The sequence below is a fragment of the Salvia splendens genome, chromosome 11 (assembly GCF_004379255.2).
Source record: "Salvia splendens isolate huo1 chromosome 11, SspV2, whole genome shotgun sequence".
Lineage (NCBI taxonomy): Eukaryota > Viridiplantae > Streptophyta > Magnoliopsida > Lamiales > Lamiaceae > Salvia > Salvia splendens.
The window spans coordinates 1,627,502-1,647,953 of NC_056042.1; the positions used below are offsets into that span (position 1 = coordinate 1,627,502).

Consider the following 20,452-nt stretch of genomic DNA (forward strand, 5'->3'; position numbering starts at 1 on the left):
ATTTTTGTTATTTTACATCTTATCTATAAAACACTATCTTGTCAATCAAACAACATCATAAAAATACTATCTGACACTATCTCATTTTCAGCCCGAAAATGCCATCTTAAGATAACTATCTTGCTATTTTCTATCATGGCAATCAAACGAGCCCTTAGTGTTGAGTCTTACATGGAGAATAATATGATACAATAGTAATTGATTTCACTGTTTCACAGTGACTATTTTGTTTCCTTTTTTTCATTTTATTTTGGACCCTTAGTATATTTTAATTAAAAACTTATTTTCTTCTTACCATCTTAGATAAGGTAAGAGCATCCACTACGCTGTCCCCCACCGTCCCTTAAACTACTATTTGAGGGCCCCATTGTACTTTATTCCTCCATCCCTTAACTAAGGGACGGAACCTGCAACGCTCCGTCCCTTATTCCGTCCCTTAAATTACTATTCATTCAATTTCATTTTTTATTTTTTTTTCAACACAATTCAATTAAAACAAACACACTTCATTAAAATTAAAATAACATTATAGCATAAAATAAAAATACAACTTAAAATTTAAAAAAACATAATTAAAATCTTAAAAAAATAAAAATGACATAATTTAAAATACAATTTTATATGGACATCCTTGAATGTTTTATGTTTCACTTTCGATGTTTTATGTTTCACTTTCGATGTGGGACAAAATCATTCTTGGATGTCTCTATAAAAGAGAAACAACCAAGAATGATTTTGTCCCACATCGAAAGTGAAACATAAAATATTCAAGGATGTCTCTATAAAAGAAGAACAACCAAGAATGATTTTATCCCACATCGAAAGTGAAACATAAAACATTCAAGGTTGTCTCTATAAAAGAGAAGCAACCAAGAATGACTTTGTCCCACATCGAAAGTGGAACATAAAACATTCAAGGTTATCTCTATAAAATAGAAGCAACCAAGAATGACTTTGTCCCACATCGAAAGTGGAACATAAAACATTCAAGGTTGTCCCTATAAAAGAGAAGTAACCAAGAATGAGTTTCATAAATTCGCAAGCCCATCAAATATATGTGGGCTATTACGAATTTCTTGTATTTATTTATTTGTAAAAATTGTTTTTAAATATAAAAATTATTTTTATAAATAAAAAGTATTTTTTTTAAAATTCGATTTTTTTTTAAAAAAATTGATTTATTGCGTCAGCGTGACGACGCCCACTCGCGGGCCGGCGAGTGGCGAGGCGGCCCGTCGCTTGTCTAGGCGAAACGGGACGCGGGACGGGACGGCGAGCTGCAACGCGTCGCGCGACGGACCCGTCTCTCCGGGACGGATCGCGGGACGCCTCGCGCGACCCTGACACGACGCGTAGTGGACGCTCTAACAATAAGTGGTTGAATTGAGGAATATGTAATCAAGAACGCGACTGCTCTTTAAACGTGTTTGTTGGCCAACATTATAATTTTGGAGACAAAAGCGTCGATTTGGATGGATCTTACTAAATGAAAGATAGTAACAATATCATTAATATCCATCTATCTCATCTCATCTCATTTATTTAATTAATGAGCAGTTTTCAATTATTTGGTTACAACAATTTATACATATAATGACACTATTAATTATTTGGTTAATTCAAAAACTCTATGCCAATCACTTTATATGTATTAGGTATATTTTGAGATATTTTAAAATAAATATAGTAAATGCATTATTTTATGCTAGTTGTCACGTATGAGAAATACTCATTAAAATATCTATCAGAGTACTATGAAAAGCATTCATCTCAGTAATTCAATTAACTGATAGAGGTAGCTAGTAATTAAATTGAGAATTTCATAATTAATTATTGATAGAGATAATACTAATACTATAGATAATAATAGTAATAATAAATTACTACTATGACCAAAAATTTTAAAATGACAATAAAATTTACTTAATAAGTTATTAATTGAGAATATAATAACAAATCGTAGATAGTAAAAGTTATTCTAATAATAATTATTAATTGTGATTCGTAATATTAAAAATCACAATAAAATTTAATTAATGAGTCATTAATTGCTGATTTAATAATAATAATATGAATAATACCAATAATCATTATTATTATTATTATTATTATTATTATTATAGTTGTATTTTAATTAAAAAGGAGAAGTATTAATATTTAAATGCATAAAAATTCTGAAATAATAAAAGAGAATATTTTAAAAAACTAGTGAATTAAAATTCTTCAAATTACACGTACTATTTTCCTTATTTTCAAAATCCTTATTTTGTTGTTGTCTTATAATATAAAAATCAGATAAAAACAACAATTTTAAAACACATTAGTCAAATTATTTTTACAAATGAAAGGGTAAATGAGTAAAAAGAGTGGGAATAGGTCCACAGACAAAAAATGGCTGTCACTAACAATTCTAACACCATATAAAAATTGTATAACTGCAGTTACAAATTTTATATATAATTATAAAAGAACAACCATTGAAATGTTGTTACATGGCCAGACTGTTTGAGAATTTCATAATTTGTTGTTTTGTTTCTGTCCATTCTCCACTTTGCAATTAGATGCTTATTTTGTTTATTCCATGTTTGGATGTCATTCCAAATCTAATTTATTATTGACACATCACCTATTTTCATATACATCTCTTTTTCATTGTTTCACCAACTTTTCAAAACATAGCCAAACATTGCCCAATTGACTCAGCAATCATTCTGAAAATCTTTTGTATTATTGCCATTAAGGGATTTCATATTGTTTATTATTGACTCATTTAATTTTATAGATTCACTTCTCTTATTAGAGTGCTCTACACGATGCATATTTAAAAAAGTCAATAAATATAATATAACTAATAAATGGTGCCGTTTTATGTGTAGGGTTGGAAAAAAGTCACCACAAACTACAGCAAGATAAATCAATTTCTTGTCACCAGATTAAAGGATATTTAATGAAAAATGAAAGTTAGAAAATATACTCCATTAATAATGATAAAAATTAGTACTACTAGTACATAGATGTTTAAATTTCTAATTTGGGCTTTGCGTAATGGGCTCTCCACTACACAAGCAATTAAAGCCCAATTATGATTAATTCACTTCTTAAACTTGTATTGCCCAACTAACTAATACAATAGAATTACACTTCACATTAATTAGTAGAAGTTGAAGCTTAAAATAATTTGAGATGAAATCGTGAAAGCTTAAGAATCGATTTAATTCAGATCAAGGCTTAAGAATCGATTTAATAGCATACACAATAATATTAAAGTTGAATGCAATAGCCAAACATTAGCCTTTATGATTAATTCGAAGAGGAGATGGAAGTTGCCGCAATCTGGTTCAAAATATTTGGAGCATACGTGACAAGAAATTATCCATTGTGGTTAGACAAACTATATTACGAGGCTAACTCGGTTGCAAATTATATGACAAGATGTTGTCGGGACACACGCACACGCGTATAAATATCATAAATTATGGTTTGAAATTTGTCCTTTAGTAATAGATCCAAATCTTATATTCCACCCGTCTCTCAAAAGTATAAACTATTATTATTTTAGTCCGTCCCGGAAAAGTATGAACCTTATAATTTTGAAATTTTTTTAAAAAAAAATTTCAATCTCTCCCTCTCTCACTTTATCAATTATGCATTAAATCGGTACAGAACCAAATGTTCATACTTTTCATGGATAATGAGAATATATTCGATCTGATTAAACTATAAATCTCATAAAACTACACCATTTCTTGTAATAATAAATAATTTGATCAATAATAAGAAAATACTATCCACGTCGGATACAAAATTTTGGCTCAAACAAAACAATTTCTCTCCAAAATCACAATTTTAAAAAGTAGGAAAAAAACAAAAATTTCCATTCTTTCCCCCTAACAATAACACAGTTTGAATGTCGTAAAGCGCTGACAGTGAAATGTCGGAGCAGAATCAAACCTAGCCACGCCACAACCGGCAACGGCGTCGGCGCATCCATCACAATTCACCTCCTAATTCTGAAACTTCCTCGTACGTATCAATCAAGAAATCACAACATAACTAGTGCGCTTCTGATTAAAGAAAGCCCCATAAAGCAAAAACACCCACACTAAGCAAAAGCAAAGACCAAAAAGCAGCCATTTTTATCACACTCCAAAACAAACACTTCCACTCTCCCTTACCCCACATTCTTTCCTTCCTCCCTCAGGAATCAAAAGCACCAAAAAGCAGCGCCACAAAAGAATGAATTTTTCCCACTCCTCTTTTTTATATATACACTCACAAAAGCATGGATTTTTACCATCTCCGTTCAATCACCGCATTATTGGAAAATCATGGCGAGTTCCAGTGGGACCAAGGGCGAGCTCAGCCCCAGATTGCCTTACAGGAGGGGCTCCTCGAGGGGCCCCACCATGGTGGACCGCGCCGACGACAGCGCCGCCGTAGACAGCGAGCTCGTGCCGTCGTCGCTGGCCTCCATCGCCCCCATCCTCCGTGTGGCTAACGAAGTTGAGAAAGAGAATCCTCGAGTTGCCTATTTGTGTAAGTAAACACTGATTTAGCTTTGGAGTGTTAGTAATGATTGTGATTCTATGGAATATTTTGGCCCTTTTCTTGCTAAGAGCATTGATTCCTTTGCTAGATTCAGGCGGCCAGCGTGGCCCACCCCAGCCCCCCTGTTTTTAATGAGTGCATATATTATAGAATATGCCATAATTTGTAGTTTTATGTTGAGCTTATATATGCCATTGGTTTTGGGTGAAATGGACAGTAATAATTGGGATTCTGTAGAATATTTCGGCCCTTTTCTTGCTAAGAGCATTGATTCCTGAGGCTGGTGTGGCCCACCCCAGCCCCCCTTAATTTTTTCTTGATTGCATATGAAATCGAATAAGCCAGTATATGTAAATTTCAATCATCTTCCTGTTTATGTATCCTACCTGGCTCGGATATGGTTTCGTTGTATTTTGGAATTATGCTAGAGTTTCCAGCCTTTTGTGAGTGTGTGAAGTATTAGGAATAGGAAATCATACGTGGTGCGTGGATAACAAAGTTGAGACTAGAGTCTTCGAGTTGCTTGTTTGTGTAAGTAGTGTTGCTACTGAAGGTTTGCTGTGTTTTGGATTAAAGGGTTAGCAATGATTGTGATTCTGTGGAATATTTTGGCTTTTTTCCCTTGCTAAGAGTGTGAAGTGTTAGGAATAGGGAATCAGAAGTGCATCTGCTCTTTTAAGTATGCACCCCTCCCGGGGACCAAGAATGAAACACCTTTCATGATTGAGGAATCTTACTTCTTCTCCCTTTCCTCATCTCACCTTTTGAAGAATGCATAGTTCATAGTTTACACTTGGAGGATCGATTTCTTATACCTTGATTGCTGACCAAGTTTTATGGTGATGTGGAGTTTTCTAGTTTTCTGGTGATGTGGAGTTTTCTAGTTTTCAAGTGGGGCCCAAAAATTTTGAGAAATCTAAAATCTTGCATCTGTCACAGACTGAACGTTGAGAAGTTATTATGGCTATTGCTTTTATGCATTTATAGCATGCATGGATGTTTCCTACTTATTGATTTCTTGTAACTATGGATCAGGCCGTTTCCATGCATTTGAGAAAGCACACCGGAGTGACCCAACCTCAAGTGGGAGGGGCATTCGGCAGTTCAAGACGTATTTGCTGCACAGACTTGAAAAGGTAGGCCTGATGATGTTGGTTTTGGTTTTACTAGATATCAACCCATCTCAAAAAGAGAACTTTCTACTTTTCTGTTTGTGTTTGATACCGTCGTTATTCACAGATTCTTGTTGCATTTCTGATCATTTTGTTATCTGCTCATTTGTTCATCATTGGATACTGTATGGTTGCAGGAAGATGAAGAGACGAAACCCATACTTGCCTCGAATGATCCAAGAGAAATTCAGAGATTTTATCAGATCTTCTACGAGAAAAACATCCGAGAGGGCCAATATACCAAAAAACCGTAAGCCTCATCTCAAGTTAATCATACCAAAATAACGCTGGCACATCGTGAATAAGCACGTTTCGACCTTAATATTGTATTAATTGCCTTGACAGGGAAGAGATGGCTAAGATGTATCAGATTGCTACTGTGCTGCATGATGTCCTCAACTCCTCATTACTGTCGTACCTCCCGAGAAAGTCGACAATAAGGTTTGGCTTCTGTTGGTTTTGAGTAGTTCAGGTCTAATAATTACTCGTATTACTCAACTCAAGATGTTAAATGCAGACTCAACGATATGCAAAAGATGTTGAGGAGAAAAAGGAACAGTACAAGCATTACAACATTCTGCCGTTGTATGCTGTTGGCGTGAAACCAGCAATCATGGAGCTCCCCGAGGTTTATTTTGTGAAGATTCACATCATTTACGAAACCTTATTATCGAAAGATAAATATGGATTTGAATGACCAGTCTTATTGTATCTGTAATCAGATAAAAGCAGCACTCAGTGCTATCCAAAGTGTAGATGATCTTCCCATGTTTCAAATGCCTGACGGCGAGGAAAGAAGAGTAGTTGATATCCTCGAATGGCTTTTTTTACGCTTTGGTTTCCAGGTACAGTGGAATGCTCATTTATCCTTCCAATTGGCTTTGTTTACGTTTTGGCTGTTAACTCGTAGATAAGCTGACTTGAGTTTGTTTGATCTCCTGTTGGTGTTGAAGAAAGGGAATGTAGCGAATCAGCGGGAGCACTTGATATTGCTTCTTGCTAATATGGATGTACGGAATAAGAGCCTTCAGGACTATGAACTCGTAAGCGTTTGTTTATTGCTCAATTGCTCGCCTCTTCTTTGTAGCGAACTGCTTCTTATTATCATGCATTTTTCTGTCGAACGGTACTGCAGTTGGATAGCAATACAGTGGAAAAACTGATGGAAAAGGTATTCAAGAATTATCAATCATGGTGTAAATACTTGCACACTGCATCTAATCTGGAGTAAGTTCACTGATTTGCGGCTACATTATCACGTAATGCCTTAACTAAGCAACGATCTTAACTTTATCGTTCTGTTTGCAGATGTCCGCGGGGTGACAGGAGGCAACAGTCACAGCTTCTTTACATCGGACTCTATCTCCTTATCTGGGGTGAAGCTTCAAACCTTCGATTTATGCCAGAATGCCTGTGCTATATTTTTCACCGGGTATGCCTCTATATGCTGTCAGCCCGATGAATCGATAAATCGTTTTGGGATGAGCTGTATTTGAATAAGATAACTTTATATTAGTTGAAAATAGTAACTCTTTTGCATTTACCAAATCGCAGATGGCCCATGACATGTATGGAACTCTATTTAACAATGCTCAACATGTAATCGGAGCTACATCTCAGACAGTAGCACCACAAGGCGAGGAGTCGTTTCTGAGGGATGTTGTGACACCTATATATGAGGTTATGCAAAAGGTAAAGAACTCTCTCTTTATGCTATGTAGTTTAGTTATTTTGTTTTTGTTTCAAATCTTGTATCTCTATACTTGAAGGAAGCTAGGAGAAACAAAAATGGGAAATCAAGCCACTCGGAGTGGAGGAACTATGACGATCTTAACGAATATTTCTGGTAACTTTACTGTCTTGTCTATTTTGTCAAAAATTAAGGTGATACTTATCTATGTTTTTGAGAGCTTAATTATATTTGCTTCTATTGACTTCATTTTCCCTTTGTTCTTAGGACTGACAAGTGTTTTAAGTTGGGGTGGCCTTGGGATCGGAAAGCTGATTTCTTCGTGCATTCCGATGTAATAAAGCCAGTAAACAAGGTATGCACGGTGTGTTATCGTACAAGAGAAACACAGAGATAATTTAATCATTCCCGTCTCTCGATTTCTTGGCAACAAAGGCTCAAATTCTGTTCTTAAAACATGGCATTTTCTCATGTACATAGGAAAACAACAAGGCTGTAGGAAAGAGAAAACCAAAGACAAATTTTGTTGAACTGCGAACGTTTTGGCACCTTTATCGGAGTTTTGACAGAATGTGGATCTTCTTCATATTGGCCCTCCAGGTAATTCAAATTGCTTCTGCTAATTAACTGTTATGGCTTTTTATTAGTCATGATGTATATGAGAAATTTTCGATACGTTCCTCAGTTTTTTTCATGACTTCCTTTGGTTTCCTTAACTAATCAACGTATCCTTATCAGGCTATGATTATCATTGCATGGCATCAACGTATATCCTCAAATGCTCTGTTTGATGACAATGTACTCCAAAGTGTCTCGAGCATCTTCGTCACAGCAGCTATTTTAAATTTTCTACAAGGTAACCTTTTTACCCCCCATCCGTCATGTATGTTTATGCAGGGCTTTCTCTCCTCCTTTCCTGTCTCGAATGCTATTTCCATTGTAAAATGATTCATAACATGTCTACCATTTATTCTCCAGCTATCTTGGATATCGTCCTCAGCTTTAATGCCTGGAGGACCCTGAAATACACTCAGACATTCCGCTACCTTCTGAAACTCGCATTTGCTGCATTTTGGCTCGTAGTCATGCCTATAGCATATTCAAGATCTGTTCAAAACCCAAGAGGGATTATAAGATTCTTCAACACTTTGGGAGGAAACTGGCAGACGCAGTCTCTCTACTACTATTGCGTTGCAATATATTTGGTGCCCAATATACTCTCTGCCATACTATTTTTACTACCTTGTTTGCGAAGATCTATGGAGCGTTCGAACTGGCGCATCATTAGCATCCTAATGTGGTGGTCTCAGGCGAGTCTCTAAGAATTAGTAGTCCTATTCATAATGGAAACTACCCTTTACTTTATGAACTAATGGATCTCATCATATTCCAGCCAAAGTTGTACGTCGGAAGAGGAATGCACGAAGACATGCTATCCCTTTTAAAGTAAGATAATCACCTTTTATAGTTTTGCTATCTGTCTTTGGTTTTTGTATTGCAATTTTATGTATGACATACATGATCTGTGAGCCTTTCAAGAACATACACCTATTAAGAATAATGTGTTCGAAGACTTTTTAGATTACATTTGGATTGCGCCTTACCTTGATGCAAACCTTCTTTTTGCTAGATACACACTCTATTGGGTTACATTGATAATAAGCAAGCTTGCATTCAGCTATTATTTTGAGGTAAGTTCCTTCTATAAAAGGGAAATTATATTAACGTTGCTCATCGAATAGTTTTTGTCTTCTCCTACAGATATGCATTTTCTTGTCTTCACTACCTTTTCATGTTGAATTAGATATTGCCATTGATTCAACCAACATGGATTATCATGAATCTCAAAGTCAGTAGCTATGACTGGCACGAGTTTTTCCCAAACGGTAATAGCATTTCGATACAAGAGATATTCTGTTTCGTGTTGCTTTTTAGGCCCTGGCCTAACTCATCTAGCTTGAACTGATGCAGTTACTCACAATTCTGCTGTCGTTATTGCAATATGGGCTCCGGTCGTTCTGGTATGTGATGAGAAACTCTAATCAATGTAATACTATCTGATAAAAATGGCTTTGAAAATTAAAAGGTTTATTTGCAAACAGGTCTATTTCATGGATACGCAAATATGGTATGCGATCTTCGCTACTATCATTGGTGGGATTTATGGAGCCTTCAGCCATCTTGGAGAGGTCAGATATTTCAGCCATTTGTCATATAAAATAATAAGCGTATCGGAAATTTCATTCATCCTTTTTACTGCCGTGTTTCCAAATGTAGATAAGAACTCTTGGTATGCTAAGGGCAAGATTCGAATCTGTTCCCTCAGCTTTCAGCAGGCGCCTCGTTCCATATTCCAAAGATGAAAGCAGACAACACCAGCAGGTATGTAGGTATCGTTGGTCATTCGGTGCTCTGACGTTAATACATTGTAATAAATGATTGAGAAACTGCTATGGCACAGGATGACACGTTGGAGAGAATAAACATCGCAAAGTTCTCTCAGATGTGGAATGAGTTCATTTTATCCATGAGAAATGAAGATTTGATAAGCCACAGGTATAGTAATGCTTTAGTTTCAACGTGACTTCAACTACGTGGAGTCATCGGAGAAGAAACTTCTACCTAACGTTTTAACACGATTCATGAAAAATTCCATAATCAATTTACAGGGAGAGAAACCTGCTGCTTGTGCCATATTCATCAAGTGATGTATCTGTCGTCCAGTGGCCTCCTTTCTTGCTCGCTAGCAAGGTAAATATATGTCTAATTTATGCGTCTTACTTTTAACGCACTTTTGGCATGACTCGTTATCTTACTATTGATAGATTCCGATAGCATTGGACATGGCTAAAGATTTCAAGGAACGGGAAGATGCTGACCTTATCAGGAAAATTAAGAATGACGATTTCATGTATTTTGCAATAATCGAATGCTATGAGTCGTTGAGAGACTTGCTTCTCGCTCTTCTGCAAGATAAAGGGGATAAGAAGTAAGTCCACCGTTTGTTTTGCTTGTTTACATTTTCTATCACGCTAACACGAGTTGCTTGTATTGTCGGTTCGCCACTCTAGAATCATATTGCAAATTTGTGAAGAAGTGGAAATCAGCCTCCAGCAGAAAAGATTCTTGAAGAAATTCAAGATGAGTGGACTGCCAATGTTGAGTGATAAGTTGGATAAATTTCTAAACCTTCTAGTAAGTTGCACCACTGATTTTTTCAACTTTTATTTAATTCGTTGAAGCAATTTCGATATCTTGCTAACGTTATATTCTGTGTTTTATTTTGTAAATCGGAAGATGGAAGACCATGAGGACGATGATATACAGTTATATCGGTCTCAGATCATCAACAAACTCCAGGATATTGTTGAGATCATCATTCAAGATGTCATGGAGAACGGGCACAAGTATGTCTATCCGAAAGTTCCCACTATCCGCTAATGTACTAGTTATTGTCAAAAGTTTGAGAGTTATAGATGTTCTTTTTTTTTGCGTAGAGTGTTGGCATTCCATCAAGACGAAAGGAAAGAACAGAAGTTCGAAAGGGTAAACATCGACCTCTTGCAAAGTGGGCCTTGGATGGAGAAGGTATTGATGGTTTCGAAGATAAAATCTCCAGTGTGCTTTTCGCTCCCGTCTTCCTTTGTTTCACATTCTGTTATACAGGTTGTCAGGCTTCATTTACTGTTGACTGTGAAAGAATCAGCAATCAACGTGCCCATGAATTTGGAAGCTCGTCGTAGGACTACTTTCTTTGCGAACTCTTTATTCATGATCATGCCAAATGCGCCTAAAGTTCGCAATATGCTCTCTTTCAGGTTAGTTATCAAATGGCTGATTACTCATATTTTCAAGTTTCTCTCGTTTCATATTTCACTACATTTTCTTACATGTTGCTAAATGTTACTTCGTCTGTTCAGTGTTTTGACTCCTTATTACAAAGAGTCCGTACTTTATTCAACCGACGAGCTCAACAAAGAAAACGAGGATGGAATCACAACCTTGTTTTATCTTCAGAAAATATATCCCGGTGAGTATTAAGTTTATCTTTTTTTGTATAATATCTGTGACGGTTCACTAAACTCTTCTATTCTTCTTAACCATTGTAAAGATGAATGGAAAAACTACGAGGAGCGGATCATGGATCCTAAATTCGATGCTGCCAATAAAGATCGTTTAGAGTTGGATCGTCAATGGGTGTCTTACAGGGGCCAAACACTTGCCCGTACAGGTCAGAAATTTATAAATGTTATTATTTCTGAACATTGTTTTATGTGTATATTAACTTTTTTATTTCTCTTTTCGGGGGTCGTTGAATCACCAGTGAGAGGAATGATGTATTACCGCGAGACTTTGGAGCTTCAGTGTTTTCTGGATTTTGCTGATGATAATGGTTGGTTGAGACTTTCTATAGTTAAGTTTTCTGGTATTATGCTTTTAGTGACAAATATTTTCGTATTCTTGGCAGCCATTTTTGGTGGATACCGGGCAATTGATGTAAAGCACAGGGACTACCGGATCCTCAAGGAACGGGCAGAAGCTCTAGCCGACATGAAGTTCACTTATGTTGTATCTTGTCAGGTTTACGGGAACCAGAAAAAATCTAGTGATGCACATGACAGGAGCTGTTATGTCAATATTTTGAATCTTATGTTGGCGTAAGTTGAAGAGTTAAACTCGTGTGTGAGTGTGTGTCCGCGTCTATTTGAGTATGATCTGTTGACAGTATTTCGAAATCTCAAGGTATCCATCGCTACGGGTTGCTTATATAGATGAGAGAGAGGAGACTATTGGTGGGAAGACGAAAAAGGTTTACTATTCTGTTCTGGTCAAGGGAGGCGAGAAGCTGGATGAGGTATACGATTAACCTTAACACCGGTCGTACCTATGTCCTTTGGTCTAATAGTCATGCATTGCGATTCCAGGAAATTTATCGTATCAAACTTCCCGGTCCTCCTACAGAAATTGGTGAAGGGAAGCCGGAGAATCAAAATCATGCTATCATTTTTACTCGAGGGGAAGCCTTGCAAACCATAGACATGAATCAGGTCTGTAATCTCTCTCCCTCTCCCTTTCTTTTTCTTTTTCGAATTTACATACACGAGCCTGATTATGTTTCAATAGGACAACTATTTCGAAGAGGCTTTCAAAATGCGCAATGTTTTGGAGGAGCTTTTGAAGACTCATCATGGAGATCGAACACCAACGATATTAGGACTAAGGGAGCACATTTTCACAGGAAGGTCTGTATTTGCATTTTGAGGACTAAAGCACATATAAACACTATTATGAATATGCTTTCATTTTCCTTTGATCAGTGTTTCTTCACTAGCTTGGTTCATGTCCAATCAAGAAACCAGTTTCGTGACAATCGGTCAAAGAGTTCTAGCAAACCCCCTAAGGTAAATCTGCAGCTGCGTATTCGTTAGTCTTCGAATCATATTTTGGTTGCACATGTCGTGCAATTGCTAATCATGCTTTATCCTTGTTATTTTGCAGGGTAAGGTTTCATTATGGACATCCTGATATTTTCGATAGAATCTTCCACTTGACAAGAGGAGGCATAAGCAAAGCTTCGAAAACGATAAACTTGAGTGAAGACATATTTTCTGGTAATACCTACTCAAAGCTCATCCACTTAAACCCCACTGTCATCTCTCTCTATCTAATGTTTGATCGAGTTACCAATTTCAGGCTACAATTCGACACTTCGAAGGGGATATGTCACACATCATGAATATATTCAAGTAGGCAAGGGACGAGACGTTGGCATGAATCAGATATCTCTTTTTGAGGCGAAGGTTGCAAATGGCAATGGGGAGCAGACTCTTAGTCGAGATGTCTATCGACTTGGACATCAGTTTGATTTCTACCGGATGCTGTCGTTCTACTTCACCACAATTGGATTTTACTTCAGTAGCATGGTATACGAGTTCAATTATTTGTCGAATGATACATATCAGGCATTAAGGCTTCTCTCGCTCTGATACCAAAGGTTGTTTCGTAATTTCTTTCAGGTTACCGTGCTTACAGTCTATGTTTTCTTATACGGAAGATTATACATGGCGTTGAGTGGATTGGAAAGGCGTATATTGAGGGATCCGTCCGTTCATCAGAGCAAAGCTCTTGAAGAGGCTTTGGCGACACAGTCTTTCTTTCAGCTAGGCTTGTTGCTTATTCTACCCATGGTGATGGAAATAGGCCTCGAACGAGGTTTTCGCAACGCTATTGGTGATTTTATCGTTATGCAGCTCCAGCTAGCTTCCGTGTTCTTCACGTTTCAGCTTGGAACGAAAGCACATTATTTTGGCAGAACGCTTTTACACGGAGGCTCCAAGTACCGAGCCACAGGCCGTGGTTTTGTCGTGTTTCACGCCAAATTTGCTGATAACTACAGGTTGTATTCTCGTAGCCACTTTGTGAAAGGGCTAGAGCTCTTCATATTGCTGATCCTTTATGAGGTCTACGGGCATGCTTCCAGCAGCTCGTCGCTGTACCTCTTCATTACGTTTTCAATGTGGTTCCTCGTGGCGTCCTGGCTGTTTGCTCCGTTCGTATTCAATCCATCTGGTTTTGAGTGGCAAAAGACGGTAGATGACTGGACGGATTGGAAGAGGTGGATGGGGAACCGTGGTGGCATTGGGATCGCACCTGATAAAAGTTGGGAATCGTGGTGGAACGAAGAACAGGAACACTTGAAGTACACGAACCTACGTGGTAAACTGCTTGAGATTCTCCTCTCGTTTCGTTTTTTCATCTACCAATATGGGATTGTCTATCACCTCAAGATATCACAGGGCAACGACGACTTCCTGGTAAGAACATAGCTCTGTTCATGATATTTCGTTTCTTGGATTTTTCTACATTTGCTCATCGTTCCATTCGAATACGTGTAGGTTTATGGGCTGTCTTGGTTTGTTATGGCAACTGTGCTTCTGGTACTAAAGGTACGTATCTTTACTTGATTCGTTGCCTTAAATCGATACGTTCTGTTTATGCTAAGATAGTTTTCATCCATTTTGGAACAGATGGTGTCAATGGGGAGACGAAAATTTGGAACCGACTTTCAGCTCATGTTCAGGATTTTGAAAGCACTTCTGTTCCTCGGATTCGTGTCAGTGATGACCGTTCTATTCGTGGTGTGTGGCCTAGTCGTGGGCGATATTTTTGCTGCCATCTTGGCCTTCATGCCCACCGGATGGGCCCTTGTTCTGGTAAGCACACTCTATGCGCGTTTCTCTTGTCATGGATCGGATCATATCTTGCCTCGGAGCTTGTCTTTTGAAGTTATGCATATTTATGATGCGGTTTTGCATTAGCATATCTCATATATGAACCATGGTTGTGCAGATTGCTCAAGCATGTAGGCCTTGTTTGAAACGAATCGGGGCATGGGACTCGGTGAGGGAGTTGGCTCGGGCATTTGAAGCAGTGATGGGGATGGTGATCTTCATGCCCATCGTGGTGCTGTCATGGTTCCCCTTCGTGTCCGAGTTCCAGACGCGTCTCCTCTTCAACCAAGCTTTCAGTCGTGGCCTCCAGATTTCGATGATATTGGCAGGGAAGAAAGACAAGGCATCCTTCACTTGATCATTGTTATCGCTAGGGATGTCAATTGGGTTAGCTCATCGGGTTTCGGGTCCGCCCTCGCTGGGTTACCATGTTTCTGCATAGGGCAACACATTCTTGTGTTGATTTTTTAATTCTGTATGGGAAAATCTTGTAGATGTTAGCTATCTATAATAAGATGTAGCACTCTTACTTAGGTGAAATATATATAAGTTTGTACATTCTTCACTTAATTAGATAGTATAAACCATAATGAAGATGTTTTATCTATTTGAGAGAGAATAAAAAGTAAGAGAGATAAGAAGAAAAAGTAGGTAAAATATAAGAGAAAATTCCATTTTTAAAATGACACTATTGTGCACACTCTAAAGTGACAAAATGAGACTGTTTTTTCATGGAAGGATTGGGTATATAGTACTAGTATATTATTGATGTAGTAATCAAATTGACATTAATATATTGTTTAGTAAATGTTGCTTTCAAATAAATGAAACGCCGATTTATATGGAATAATGGTATGTGAAAACGGCTATATTAATAATAGAAAGACAGCCAACGCCAAAATTCTAGATTTGGATACTGTATTTATATACCTAATTGAAAAGACTAATATTATAATTTAATTGTTTGTCTTCGTTAGGGCATCGTTAACGCAAGTGGCCGGGCCGCAAATCGCGAGTCCCGGCCCGAGACGCGCTTTGGAGGCGGCGGAGTTCCGGCCCTGGCCGGCCCCGGGGTCCGGCCTAGCGGGCGATGGAGCTTCCGGTTGGAGGGGGTTCGGGCTGCTACTGTTCACCAATTTCTGAATTTTTACAGTTCGGAAGAGGAAGAAGAGGGAGGGGGAGAGGAAGAAGAGGGAGAGGCCCGACATCAGTTTTTAATTTTTTTCATTTTTTATATTATAATTTTTAGTTTTTTAGTTTATAATTTATTATTTTTGAATTAAGAATGAATTTCTCGTATTATAATCGTTCAACGTTTTCAATTTTTACACATAAAATAGGTCGAAGTTGTGAATAGTGTCATTTATTAGTTGCGGCCCGGGTCGTGGCCTGCAGGGTTAGAGAAGTTGGGGCCTGAGCCGCAACTGTAAAGGAATGATGACGTGGAGGAGACTTGGGGCCTGAAACCGGGCCAGGGTTAATGATGCTCTTAGGTAGAAAAAATTTCCTCCTTTTATCATTATCATCAGCATCATTATCTTATCATTATCATCGTAGTATAATATTACTATAATTCCTGATTATTAATTCGTTAATTCTTCACATTTCACACCTAATGAGCATCAAAATTCTTACTCCCTCTGTCCCATAGTAGATGTCACACTTGGTAGATGACACGAGATTTTAGGAGATGTTATTTTATGTGTTAAGTGCTGAGAGAAAATATAATTTTATAATTGATGTGAGAAAGAACTTTTTCCAAAAGAGGAAATGTGACATCTTTTATGGGACAAACTAAAAAGGAAAGTGTGACATCTACCATGGGAATGAAGAAGTATATACTTCATCTTTCCATAAAAATGTTTTATTAATGGACGATAAAAGTTTAAAGAAAAAATTGTTAAAGTACGAGAGAGAAACTTTCCAATTTTAAAAAAGAGATTATTTTTTTATGGACATCCCAAAATGACAATGATAGTACTATTTTTCATAGATAGAGGGAGTATATTTTTTTACTCCCTCCGTCCCATAGTAGATGTCATACTTTCCTTTTTAGTTTGTCTCACAAAAAATGTCACATTTCCTTTTTTGGAAAAAGTTCCTTATCACATTAATTATAAAATTATATTTCTCTCACCACTTAACACACAAAATAACATCTCCTAAAATCCCGTGCTATCTCTCAAGTGTGACATCTACTATGGGACGGATGGAGTATTATTAAATAACCCCTAAATCATACTCCCTCTGACCCTAAAATTTTGTCATATTTATTTGTGCACTCGTTTTGTAAAAATAATAATACTGTGTTGACATTTTTTGTTAATGTTATTTTATCATCTGTTAACATTTTATAAGATCATAGTTTGAAGTTTGTACAATAATTAGAGTATGCATTTTATCATTTCCATAAAATTCCATATGTTCGTATTATATCCATACTCTCATAATGTTTTTCCCAATATAAAACTGTAACAATTTTCTGTCTCATCTTAAACAAACAAACGCACACATCCATGTGGATGTGTGTGTGAAAATGGACAATGTAGTGAATAGTTTTATCAGCGTGCCTTAGATGTTGGTCTACCTCACACCATACAAATTAAATAAACTATTTTTAGGATATTTTGTAATTTTCCCACAACCTCAGCTTCAAGAGTTAACCTTCATGTCCACGCACCACGTTTACAAACTCAAAATTTTGCATCTCTACAAAACTGCACCAATTAGAGGAATATAACGACTTTAAAAACCTTAATTAGTAAACAACATCAATTAGCGGAATATAAGTATATAGAAGTAACAAAAACTTAGAGAAAAGTTGTGTTGCAATCTATATTTCAATGTGAGCAAAATACATAAAATCATAATTTAGTTTGTGCAATTATTAATTGTTTATTATATTTTCAAAGATTTTTAAGCTAAAAGTCGTTTAAAGTAGCATAGGAAATTTGATGTTGTAAAACTTTACACTAATTCACAATTAGGGTTTATGAAAATTCAATGTCGCATACACATAAAACTATGAAGAAGCTTCCAATCAATTATTTTTAGCATTAACACCGTCGAATTTTTCATATTTTGCGTGAACCGAAACTAGGGATGATCATCTCTACTTTTTTTTTTTCCCAAATAAAATAAAATAAAATAAAATACAGCTAGTCCATATATATCATCACCACCTTGTATCCTCCGTTACTAAGCAAAGTAGCCTAAAAAATTTCCAAATCCAAACAACCTAATTCTCTTTCATCAATCTCCAAAATCAAGAAAATGGGGAAGAAATCAAAGCAATCATCTCCATTAACAAAGCAAGAGAAAAAGCAGCAAAGCAATAACACCTTGATGAAGATGCTGAAGCCCAAAGTCTTCATCACAGACTCATCCAACTTCAAGAGCCTCGTCCAACAACTCACCGGCAACGAAGCCTCCTCGCCTCCACCGCCTCCGAGGATCCACTCAGCCGCCTCTCCTCCTCCGCCACATGCATACCGTGATGTGTCGTTTGATTCGTCGCTGGAAGGGTCGCCGGATTTGAGAGCCATGGATTCTTTCGACTATGGTTTCGACTTGTCGTCGCAGATTGTGGATTTGGAGGAGATTTTGATGGGGATTGATTCCATCAATTATTCCAGTTTTAGTGGTTTTGATTCTTGCTCTTATGCCAACATCCAGCAAGAGGTCTGCAAGTATGATTATGATTTTTCCGGCTTGATTTGATTATTGATCATGATCATGAACATATATATATATATATATATATATATACCTATATATATATATATATATATATATATATATATATGTATATATGTGTGTATTTTGTATTATGTATGTGTAGAGGAAGCTAGGAGGAGATTAGGCTTGTAAGATTTTGTATATTTTGATACTCCTTACTATGTTGATAATAAATAGTCTATTGTGAATAGTCTTTTTTTTTTTCATATTATTTGTAAATTGGTTTGTTATTGTTCCTTATGTTTATATGTAAGTTTATTTTGAAGGTTTATTGATCGATATAATGCAAAGCTAGGTGAAGATGTGTTATTACCTGCAAGGGACGTAATCAAACGCAAACTCAAAACATTGTACGAACTCCAAACTATGATCTGGACCGTTAAAAAATGTCAACCGATGACAAAATAATAGCAAAAAAAATGTCAACACAGTGTCAACTGTTGATGTTGTGTTGACATTTTCTGTTGCTATTATTTTATCATCTGTTGACATTTTCTGACGATCCAGATCATAGTTTGGGGTTTGTACAATATTTAGAATTTGCATTTTATCCCTATCCTTCCATGCAGCAATAACATGATGTTTTTCAAAATCTCATATACTACAACTACTATAAATTTGTAACTGATTGCATAATTTGTGGTTGGAACTTGGAAATGGTTTTGTATAAGTTGTATCGTTGGTGTTTGTTGCACAACGTCAAACACTAATAAAATGCTTATAAAATAATGAAAAAATATTAGAGGATGAAAAATATACAAACTTGTAGTAGTATTAATTTCCCTGATATTTACATGTTACTCATTTTGATGGTAAATACTTGTCTATATCAATATCACATTTGCTACGTGGTTTGTACAACAATTTGATCAAATGTGAACTAGTAAAAAAACTTGTTATATTCAAGAAACATCAAGCAAAGACAGGGAATGAGAAAAAAATTTATAAATAGCTATGTTTTTGTTTATATAGCTATAGACTTACAAGAATGCCCTTCAGCAAAATGATTCGTGTATTTACATTGATGGAAAAATACACGAACCAGATCGATATGTGTATGCGAGTGCAAATGCACAAATTTATGTTCTACTTTAAAAACCTATTTAGTACATTCGTCTCTGAAAATTTGTCACTTTTACCATATTTAATAGTTGACCCCATATTCCACTAACTCATTCCTACTCACATTTTATTATAAAACTAATATATAAAAGTAAGACCCACAATCCACTAACTTTTTCAACTCACTTTCCATTACATTTCTTAAAACCCGTACCGAGTCAAAGTGGGACAAATTTTTGGGGATGGAGGTAGTATTACTTAAAAAAACAAAGAATGAAGCATCAACGCATTTCATATATTTTTTGGGTATAATAGCTTAAAATTGAGGAGTATGTTCATTTACATATAATATATATATATATATATATATATATATATATATATAGGAGAGCGTTATTCTCCTATTCATCTCTTAGATCCTTTATTCTTCTTAATATGAGCCGTTAAATCTCATTCATCAACGGTCCAGATGATCTGCATTATTACACTATAATGGTGCATTATTAGACGGTGTGCATTATTCAGCTGAGAATCTGCATTATTACACTATAATGGTGCATTATTAGTCGGTGTGCATTAATCAATGGAAAATCTGCATTATTAAATGACACGTGGCACTAATCTAACCGTCGGATGAAAAAATCGTGGGACTGAGATCAAGAAGGAAAAATGAGAAAATATGCAAAAAAGTAACTGAATACATCCCTCTATATATATATATAGTCATAGCTGAAAGGAAGCAACAAAGACTCTGTGGCCCAATGGATAAGGCGCTGGTCTACGGAACCAGAGATTCTGGGTTCGATCCCCAGCAGAGTCGTTTAATATATGAATTATTTGGTTTTAATTTTGAATCTTCATTAACTTTTTTTCTTAATTCATTATTATTGAATCTTCATTTATTTTCAACCAACTATTATTTCAATAATTCTGCCATCAAAGTAAATATCTGAACTTCATTTTTGCATCTTCATTTATTTCCCCCCAACTATTTATCTCATTAATTCTTC

General features: G+C 36.3%; 1 non-coding gene and 1 pseudogene across 1 annotated transcript; both read left to right on the forward strand.

Moving 5' to 3' along the window:
- The first annotated feature begins 3,890 nt into the window (after positions 1 to 3,890).
- Positions 3,891 to 15,212, forward strand: LOC121753664 (annotated as a pseudogene).
- Positions 15,213 to 20,189: 4,977 nt separating this feature from the next.
- TRNAR-ACG lies at positions 20,190 to 20,262 on the forward strand. Its single transcript has one exon. It is a non-coding gene; the product is annotated as a tRNA-Arg (tRNA).
- Positions 20,263 to 20,452: the final 190 nt, after the last annotated feature.